Source organism: Ranitomeya variabilis, chromosome 4, assembly GCF_051348905.1.
Source record: "Ranitomeya variabilis isolate aRanVar5 chromosome 4, aRanVar5.hap1, whole genome shotgun sequence".
NCBI classification, from domain to species: domain Eukaryota; kingdom Metazoa; phylum Chordata; class Amphibia; order Anura; family Dendrobatidae; genus Ranitomeya; species Ranitomeya variabilis.
In genome coordinates this window covers 23,989,075-24,000,153 of record NC_135235.1, presented here as the reverse complement: position 1 = coordinate 24,000,153, position 11,079 = coordinate 23,989,075, and the positions used below count along the sequence as shown (strand labels likewise).

The following is an 11,079-nucleotide window of genomic DNA, read 5'->3' as shown; positions in this document are numbered from 1 at the left end:
CAACACACCACTCTTGACCCAAATGTTGGTTCCTAGTCAGATTGCTCTGCAGCAGACTGAAATAGCCACACCGAACCCAGAACAAGGCAGAGAAGGTTAATCCCCGCATGACCAGACCAGGGAGAGAATAGCAAGAAACAAACCCCGGCCTGGATCATGACACCATCCAGTCTGATGGCAGTTATCTGTTATTTTGATTCAACGTCTACCTCAGTAAAAGACTTTCTGCTAACAATAATGGCCTCTCCTGCTTCCTTGCTCATCCCATCCACCACACTACATCACAGGCTTTTGCCAAAGGCCTCCAAAGGAGCAGTACCAGTAGCGTGAGGGTGGACATACAGTAGTTATCACAACATGAGAGTCACTGGTGATTTTGGTTTCCAAATCACACTCAGCCAAACGAAACCTTACAATGTCACCCATCTGTTAAACCGTCATATATTTTATATCAATCCTGCCTGTCCTGTACAACTCTGCAATTCCATTTTTCCAGATCTGCTACATCTGCTTCCGCTATTTCACGACTTCAGAACTAATATATCTAGACAATACTACATATTGGACATGATTTTGCTGTCTCTCTGATCCAGCTCTGCTACATTTATGTAAACCCTGCTTCTTGTTTACACAGTCCACCCTGTAGCTGGTACCTCTGTAGAGATCAGATGTAATATGTGGGATTGTGGATATCTAGAATGTGTTAAGTTTCACTACAGTGCCTTCGCAGGATACATAAAGCATTACTCACTGTCCATTCACCTCAACATGTAATGTAGGACAGGACAAGTCCTCCAGAGAGAGACGCTCTTTGTTCTGGTGAAGAGATGAGGACCCCCTTCTATGTATAACTGGATGAACCAAATTAAGTTTCTGTTTTTGTAATTTTTTTATTACTTTCCACTGCTCTTGTACCGAGGTTTCATGATCATCATCATCATCATGATCATCATCATCATCCTCCCGTCTGAGCTTCCTGTCCGCTTCCGGCACTGGTGAGAGGGACAAGCCATTACAGATTAATGACCAGATACCATGGACATTAACTTCTGAATGAGGCCGAGATGATGAGATAAGGAGGTCGCCCTCCAGGTGATCACATTAACCTTCATGTGACGGGTCCATCAGCCTCTCACCACGAGTCTACAGTGCAAAATGGGAATACTAACCTACTGACCCGCATGCTTCCACTGTTACACATCAGTCACATTATCCCTCCTGCCGGGGGATGTTTACCTGCAAAAGTCTATTCACTTGTAAGGCATTTTTCATGGCTGATTAACCTTATGCTTGACATAACATTAAAGTTGATCCATGATTTCTTAGGCTAGGTTCACATTGCGTTAGGGCAATCCGTTTAGCGCTAGCGCTAGCGGATTGCGCTAACGCAATGTTTATTTAGGGGCCGCGTTGAGGGGTCGCGTTAACGTCCTCGCTCTCGCAGCGGGGAACGGACCTCGGGCGCGCCGCGGACGCTGCAAGCAGCGTCCGAGGCGCGTCACAGAAGAACGGCACATCACTAGCGCGAGCCGAAAAAGGCACGCGCTAGTGATGCGCTGCAGGCAAAATTTACATTGCTGTCAATGGGTGCGCTAACGGACCCGTTGCACGGCGTTAATTGCGACATTTTCGCCGTGCAACGCTGTCCGTTAGCGATCACCCACTAACGCAATGTCAACCTAGCCTTACTTATCGCCTATTTACTGGGTAGGTGATAACTTCCTGAACAATGGAAGTCCGACTGCTGGTACTTACTTCTGACTGCCAAAATGGGGCACCTTTTTCCCGGTAACTATGGAGCGGCAAATCACATGTTTGACCACCACTACATTCATTTATGAGACTGCCAGAAATGGCTTAATACAGTGCTCAGAAGTTCTACAGAGAATGAATGGAGCGGCAGTGCTGAATACAGTGCTCGGAGGACCTATGGAAAATGGATGGAGCGGCAGTGCTGAATACTGTGCTCGGAAGTCCTATGGAAAATGGATGGAGGAACAGTGCCGAATACTGTGCTCGGAAGTCCTATGGAAAATGGATGGAGCGGCAGTGCCGAATACTGTGCTCAAATGTGTGCCGAATACTGTGCTCAGAAGTCCTATGGAGAATGAATGGAGCGGCTGTGGAAATGATTGACCGTACTACATTCATTCCCTATTGGGCTCCAGGATACGATTTCCCTATTTAGCATCTGCAGATTTGTCCACTATCCATTTGCTAGTTACTGGGCCTTAATGAAACATCTTCAGTAGAACTTTCAATGTTATTTCTAGAACTTGGGTTTATTCAGTGTTGCAGAAAAGCTGTTTGGCCCCTCAGTCTTCCCATACGCATACAATATTTATCTGCAGATCATTGGCAGATCTAGCTCACTTTAGTAAAATCTGCTGTTTATGGGGTTGTCCATAGAGAGGAGCGAATTTCTCAGAATTAGTTTTGGGCAAATTGGCTTAAAGCGGCCGAGAAGATTTAATTCACCCAATGACCCAACCTGACCACTGGGTGCAATATGGGGTTTCATATCGACTGGAAAACCAAAGTCCAATCCAAAAGTAATGGAGGACATGGAGTTAGGTTCTTAAACAATACAACAAAAAGGTGTCTGGTTGAAAAATCCAAACTTTTGAGGGAAAATTTGTAATGAATTCTTTAGATGCCCATTACTTTATTAATACTTTAATATTTGGGACAAGAATGGTGGTAAAATACAAATATTCTCTCCTCCACAACTAATTTTGCAGCACTTTTAAATACTTGTAAAAAAAACTTTATGCATTTCAAATAGTTTTTATGAAAACATAGGCATTTTTTTCGTTGTTTTTTTTTTTCATTTTCAACATTGTTTGCATTTAACTTTTTTTTTCAATTTTTAGATTTGCAAAATTGAAATTTTTTCCCCCATATTTGCAACACTGTTTTTATTTTTCATCTGACCGCAACATTTTTTTTGGGGAAAAGAAAGAGTGATGAATGCAGTGAAAAAATGCTGCAGAACATCAGAGACGGTGTTTTCGGTCTCGAATTAAAAACACAAAGGTTTAATTCACTGACAACGGCACAGATCTCAAATACGGAGAATTGTCAGAGATTTGCAGTCAGGAATGGAATGTGGAACGTCCCATTGTCCTTTGTGATGACGTCATCGTCGGGAGAATCATGAGCTCACTGTGACATTAAATTCTAGGAAAGAAAAAGTAAAGGAAGATCCCGACTGGTGAACTTATTGCTTCTCACGAAAGAGGGAGAACCAAGAGTTACCGAGAGAACTGATATCACAGTTCTCATGGACATGAAGGTCCTGCTGCTCCTCCTCATCTTCATTCTTACTTACACCATCACACAGTCCCCACCAGCAAGAAAGCAAAAGCGGCAGGAGGTGGAAATCACCGAGAAGGAAGGTAAAATCAGTCTGTGCATGAAAATAGCCCACCATAAGATGTCAGAGACGTTCCCACTGGTGGACGGGTCAGGTGCAACCCTTCTTGTAGCAGCTACAGATCGAAAAGATGATGCTAAGTAACGGTCTGGCTTAAGAAAAGCAAAACATTGGTGCTGATCTCTTATAATCGCATGTTAGAAAGTAACCATTGTGAAAATCGTCTTAAAGTGGACAACCCCTTTAAGTACTAACTTTTGATTTGAGATATAATGTACTTGAGGACATAAGAGGAAATGACTCTAAGGGCTCATACTCATCTGCGAGGATGATGGAAAAGTGCAAACCGATGAAAAACCGGATTGCACTCTGACCAATGTTATTCTATGAGTCACAGCTCATCTGTGATTTTTTTTTCTCAGCTCAGATCTCGGACGAGACTCACCAATGCAAGTCAATGAGTGTGCTAAAAAAAATTGCACGGCACTCAGACCGTGCGAGTGCCATCTGATTTGTACACACCCATGTCCTTGAAGACCCGACATTTCATCTGCCGTGTACAGTAAAATCACAGCGTGACCCAACAAAATAGAATAGATAATAGTAATAATTTTATTTCTATACCGTCGACATATTCCGAAGCACTTGGGGACTTGTACAGACAATAATCACAGAACAGATACCAGGAGGAATGAGGGCCCTGCTTGCAAGCTTACAACCTATGAGGAAAAGGGGAGACACAAGAGGTGGATGGTAACAATTGCTTTAGTTATTTGGACCAGCCATAGTGTAAGGCTCGGGTGTTCATGTAAAGCTGCATGAACCAGTTATCTCCCCCTAGTGGTGACTGCAGACAGGATCTTATCATGTATCTCTGTATATAGGGAGCTCCCCCTAGTGGTGGCTACAGACAGGATCTTATCATGTATCTCTGTATACAGGGAGCTCCCCCTAGTGGTGACTGCAGACAGGATATTATCATGTATCTCTGTATACAGGGAGCTCCCCCTAGTGGTGGCTACAGACAGGATCTTATCATGTATCTCTGTATACAGGGAGCTCCCCCTAGTGGTGGCTGCAGACAGGATCTTATCATGTATCTCTGTATACAGGGAGCTCCCCCTAGTGGTGGCTGCAGACAGGATCTTATCATGTATCTCTGTATACAGGGAGCTCCCCCTAGTGGTGGCTGCAGACAGGATCTTATCATGTATCTCTGTATACAGGGAGCTCCCCCTAGTGGTGGCTGCAGGCAGGATCTTATCATGTATCCCTGTATACAGGGAGCTCCCCCTAGTGGTGACTGCAGACAGGATCTTATCATGTATCTCTGTATACAGGGAGCTCCCCCTAGTGGTGGCTGCAGACAGGATCTTATCATGTATCTCTGTATACAGGGAGCTCCCCCTAGTGGTGACTGCAGACAGGATCTTATCATGTATCTCTGTATACAGGGAGCTCCCCCTAGTGGTGGCTGCAGACAGAATCTTACCATGTATCTCTGGATATAGGAAGCTCCCGCTAGTGGTGGCTGCAGACAGGATCTGATCATGTATCTCTGTATACAGGGAGCTCCCCCTAGTGGTGGCTGCAGACAGGATCTTATGTATCTCTGTATACAGGGAGCTCCCCCTAGTGGTGGCTGCAGGCAGGATCTTATCCTGTATCTCTGTATACAATGAACTCCCCCTAGTGGTGGCTGCAGACAGAATCTTACCATGTATCTCTGTATACAATGAACTCCCCCTAGTGGTGGCTGCAGACAGGATCTTATCATGTATCTCTGTATACAGGGAGCTCCCCCTAATGATAGTTAAAGGCATACACAATTTCTTCATTAAGTGTTTACATGGAGAGTTTGGATCTCTGTACCAAAAATATATTGAGAAAATGTAATCAGCTCCATAGATTGTAAGTTTCTGATCAGGGCCCTCATTCCTCTTGATATCTGTTGATTTATGTGATTATTGTTATGCTGTAATGTCTTTATTTGTCTGTGCAAGTCCCCTCTGAAATGTAAAGTGCTCTGGAACATGTTGGTGCTATAGAAATAAAATTATTATTATTATTATTACTATTATTATTATTATTCAGCTCTCAATTTTGGTTCTGGTACAAATTCTACTTTTGTTCTTCCAGCATTGACCATTCCTCAGATTCTGCGTGAGGAAAATGGCATAATGATACTGGTTCTTAATGATAAATTTCAAGTGTAAAAAAAAAAGGTTTATATCATAGGAAGGTTTTGGGGTTTCAGAACATCTCACCAATTTTTTTTGTTGATGAGTCTTGCATAAGCCGATCCACTTGACATTTTGCTTCTAGGATCTTGTCAATCTCTATTCTGTCTCCTTGTAGGCTTGGTGCGGATGATCGAAACGTTCTACGCAGCTTCTCCGGAGGAGGACACTGAGCAGGTGGATATGATCTTCATCACCCCCGATGATGCAGGACATGAGATTCACAGCATAATGCCCTTCATCACCTTCTATCTCACCTGGATTTTTTTTTTTTTATGAGGGAGTTCACCATGGAGCTGTTCGATCTTGTGTTGGAGATGGAGATAGATCCATGGCTTCCTTTTCTTATGTCATAATTAAACTGGATGGCTCATGTTCTGGTCTTTTCTGGACTTTCTGATTAGGTCAGGTTGTATAGTTTTTCACTGAGAAATAACACTTTTATTTGATTGTCCACTTTGGATAATTTTTGGTTTCAATAGAAAGTATTGCCCAAAAATAATCACTAAGTGTGAGACTGCCAGAGATCGGCTATAGTTGGGGACTTGGGAAACGTACAATTCTCCTGCGGCACTTACATAAGAATATACAGCACTTGTTGAAGTTAATGGGTTGGGTCTTCCCGATCAAGAGAAATCCTTCATATTGTTTTCAGTCAATTGGGCATGGTGGTCAAGGTGACATCCACCATAAAAGTAAAATTGAAGACCACATCCACTTGGTAAACAAGTATAGATTTACCTGCAGGGAAAAGATGACCATATTTCATGAATGGAGAGCCACAGGGTCAAAACAAAAAACTACACCAGATTCAAGAGAACATCTGAGTTTAGAAAAATAATTACACATTTATGGCAAGTGACAGCTCCTCGTTAACCATAGCAGGAGAGCAGTTTGTAGCCAGTTAGTCATCCAGAGCCAAAGAAATAATCATAAACGTATTGGTGTTTTCATAACTCATTCTTTCTCCTCTGCAAACATATTCTTTTCTTATATATATTATTTGTATGAAAGGCATCTAGATGAAATCAGAGTTGATTCAGAACAACAGTTTTAGTGACAGGAAATATCAAGGCTCAACAACAGCGCAGTCCAACCATGCTTGGAGATCTCGGCTATTCAGAATTTTTCTCAGGTTGTGTTACACCAAAATAATCGCCCTAGAGTTCCACTGGTGGTCTCTGAAAGTCCATAGCCTGCTCTATCTAGATGCCACACATAGGGGAAAATTTCTTGACTGCTACGCCACTACCTTCAATGGACTCATGACCACAAAAGATCAACGAGTCCACCAAATTATTTCCTGCCACAACTAGAGAACAGACTCATGTCTAAGTTCCATCTCTATATGGACTGAACGGTCACTCACCATGCCTGTGTTGATCGCCACCATATCTCGTCAGCACATGCACTCTTGGGGGGTTCTCTACAAGAGGGTAACTTTCCATTTAAGCACAAGGGCTGAAGTCTCCTCAATCTCAATAATAAAAGTTCCTGGAGACTTTACACTACTCTGCACTCCAATGTTCTCTCTGCTACTGCCCTCAGAGCAGAAGTCTCCAGCTACTATCACAGCACTGGAAGAAGGACTTTCTGGTGGCACACAATGATCCAAGCAGTCTTTGTGTGCTGCTTGGACCACAATGGATTTGTCAAGCCTTCCTTCTTCCATTTGATGGTGACTGTACAGATGATTGGTTTTGACTCTTTTCATTCATCCACAGCAAAGCAAATGGTGGTAAAGAAGGAACAGTCGGGCATATTGAGTCACAGACTAAACACCTGCACCTGACACAGCCTGTCCTTTTGAGATAGTAGAAGATATGATGGGCACTCAGCGATGAAAGTCAACTTTGGTGCCTAGTGGTAGAGTAACGCATGTATGTCTGTTCCTCTGCGTCTGCCTTGAACAAGGTCTGAGAACCCCAACTTTGGACTGATTCATACACAGACTTTTTTGCTGTACTTATAAGATACATTATCACTTGGAATACATGTGTGCCTACTATACTATGTCCCTTTGAAATGTTGCTTGGGATGTCCATGGGGCCACCATGACGGATTAGAAGTTGGTATTGTTCTTTATTACCCTGCTGCTGTCTCACCTACAGCTCTTTTCAGTGACATTGGCTCAGGTCATCGCCTTTTCCTGCCAGAACATTCTGTCTGATGATTATACTTTCTTACAACAGTCCTAAGTCCTTCTGCTTAATATTAGAGTCTCAGTAAATATCACTGATCTGGAAATACATCAAGTTTCCATGTGGTTATGGCTAAGAAGGAAATCTTAATTTAGAATTAATGATTAAAGAAGTTATATAACAAGTTGTCCGGAGTTCATGTCCAATAAAGGATGTTTTATGAAGGTCAATTTACTTATTTTTCTTCAGTGGCATCATGATCTTTGACCCAACCCCCATGATGTATTTTCTTTTCTTGTCTCATCATGTATATAGTATATCCATTTTGTTTGTTATGGTAATATGGCCTGAAGAAAGCACTGGTGCCGAAACGCGAAGCCTGAATAAACCTGACTTTACTAATCTGCCTGTCTTTTTAGATTGGACCTTTCACCAGGTCAAAAGTGGCCAGTTTTGCTTTGACTTTATTCCTGCCACTCCAGTTTTTGTTTAATTTAAATCAGCCCTGCGATTCCAGAGATGCGGGCTTTTTTATTTAGCGCTATTTTGTAAATTGTGTTTTAAAATTGGGCGTGGCTAGCAGGATGATCTGGGGACATGATTTTAGTCTGCTTTGCATAATTACCATGTCAGATACGCCCACTTGATAAATACCACCAACATAAGGTTCTAAATATAAACCTCATATCTCTGGAACTGTATAGTGGATTTAAAAAAAATTAAAACACAGAATAATCAGGGGAGAAGCGGGAAGAAAATAAGAGCAAAAACAGAACAGGTGAATGGTCCACTTTTAGTCACCAGCACCATTCGGTCCCATTTTCTTGTTTTTAGATTTTTGTAACTATATAACTGTCACAACCCTGGGTGTACCGGGATCTGAATAAGGCATCAGAGTACGGAGGAGACAAGAGGTGCCAAAAGGGGAGTCCAAACGTTCCGAAGTCAAACCCAAAAGGTCAAAAGAGGTACCGGGGGAAGAGACGGAAGAATAGTTAGGTGGAAGCCAAAGGTCAGAAAACCAAGCCGAGCAAGGAAGGTCAGAACCAGAAGAGCAAAACAACTAGGGATGCCAGGCAGAGAAGCCGAAAGAGAAACAGACCAGGTCGAACACAGAAAGCAGTCAAACAACACAGTATGCACATGCACACCAGGGGGTCAGACAAACAGACAGAACAAAAGTATAACTGACAGAGAATCCAAGTCCAGCATGCGCATAAATACCCCTCCCAGATCCAAAAGGAGGCCACAACAATAAACCCTGAGAGGACAGGGCATTTACCCTGCCCAAAACCAGGACAATAACAAGTAGATCACACAATGAAGGTCAGTGTTAGGATCACCTGAGGTGGTGGAATCTCAATGCTGCAGGTCAGGATAGACATATTGTTCCAGGGCCCTGGAGCAGCAAACTCGAGGGACAGTGAGAACATGGACACGGTGGGCAGTGACGGACACAGATAGGAGTGGCAACTGTGTAACAACAGCACATGAGTCAAACTGTGCTCTCTGAGATGCTGTAAGCAAAGGTAGCTTTGCTTCTATGGCACCAGAGGAGCACAAGAGCACTGATTCAGGCCAGATCCAACAATCTGGCCAGCATCAGAGCACCACTTACCAGCTGTATAGCAAACAGCTTGTAAGCGCTATGCTCCTTGCCCAGGAGACTGTCAACCTGCAGTGAACATGGACAATGAGTGGTAAACTGTGCGATTAATAATAGCACCATTCTTGAGACCGGAGAGGATTTTTAATAAGTTGCACCATTTAACTTTTTAAATAAAAGATTAATTTTTACAAGGGGAAACAGCAACTAAAGCGAAGATCCATGTCATGCATCTACGCAACTTTCCCTATCTCTTCAGTCCATGTAAAAAACAGTTTTAAATATATATTTTATAATGCTGGTGTGTTCCTACATCTATGGCACCTGGATGTGATTGCTCCTCTGGCAAGCTCCAGAAGTGCATCACTTACTCCCAGCTACTATTGAGTGACTTTGTTCATTTTCCTGACATCCACCTGCTATTGTGAGCAAAGGGAATTATGATATAGTCCTTTACATACAATACACTAGTTGATAAGGGGTCCTATATTTACTTTTTCCGAACCCATATGTCTACCCTCGTCTAAAGGTCATATGATCTTCTTCTCCAATGGAAGAAACTAGATAAACCATCCTTATGTCTCAGAATCGATGTGCATGGTGGCCAGAACCAACATTTTTGCCTTGTGCTGTCTTTTTGGAGGCTCGGTGTCTTTGTTATGAGCCATCTTCACTCCTTGTTCCTGTTCTGCATGACATGGCAGGTACATAAGGCGCAGTAATCCCCGTCCTACTCTGGAGATGCCCGCATGGAGACACGACGTCCATGTGAGAATTTAGCTTTTGGCTCCGGAGTTGTTCCATTGTTGACATTTGCTTTGTCTTTGCGGCGTGATCCTTCTGCTATGTTCTTTTTACACGTCACGGTTGTGCTCTTTTCATAGCTAATTTCTGGATCATTTTTATGCTTTGTAAACACTGCATAATACTGATCAGTTCAATAGCGATGGTTGCGTAATATTCTGATCATCTCAAGAAGAACAGATTAGAGGGCGCTGGAGCGATCGACTGCATTACAATCATCATTTCTGTAAAACAGAAGGGTGACGATGTGATATTGTTAATTTCAGCAACTTAAGCTTCCCAGGGGGTTATTATCAATGAAAGACAAATCAGTCGGCCACTTATTTGCTTTATCTACCCCTGCAAAATAACCTTGTAATTACTTAGTTTCAATAACACAAAAAACAGTGACTGGAAGCTGAACCAGACGGCACCAGAGATAATACACCAGTAGGCACCAAAGATAATACACAACTAGGACCCAGACATAATACACAGCTAGGACCCAGAGATAATACACCACTAGACACCAGAGATATTACACCACTAGGCACCAGAGATAATACACAACTAGACCCCAGAGATAATACACCACTAGGCACCAGAGATAATACATCACCAGTCACCAGAGATAATACACCACTAGACCCCAGAGATAATACACCACTAGACCCCAGAGATAATACACCACTAGGCCCCAGAGACAATACACAACTAGGCACGAGATAATACACTACTAGGTGCCAGAGATAATACACCACTAGGCACCTGAGATAATACAAAACTAGGCATCAGAGATAATACACACCTAGTTACCTGAAATAATACACCACTAGACACCTGAGATAGTACACCACTTGGATGCAGAGATAATACACCAATAGGCACCAGAGATAATACACCTCTAGGCACCAGAGATAATACACCACTAGA

At 42.8% G+C, this 11,079-nt stretch overlaps 1 long non-coding RNA gene across 1 annotated transcript; it reads left to right on the top strand.

Moving 5' to 3' along the window:
* The first annotated feature begins 2,724 nt into the window (after positions 1–2,724).
* LOC143768342 (uncharacterized) lies at positions 2,725–5,991 on the top strand. The gene is made up of 2 exons (XR_013213818.1): positions 2,725–3,398; positions 5,735–5,991. It is a non-coding gene; the product is annotated as an uncharacterized LOC143768342 (long non-coding RNA).
* Positions 5,992–11,079: the final 5,088 nt, after the last annotated feature.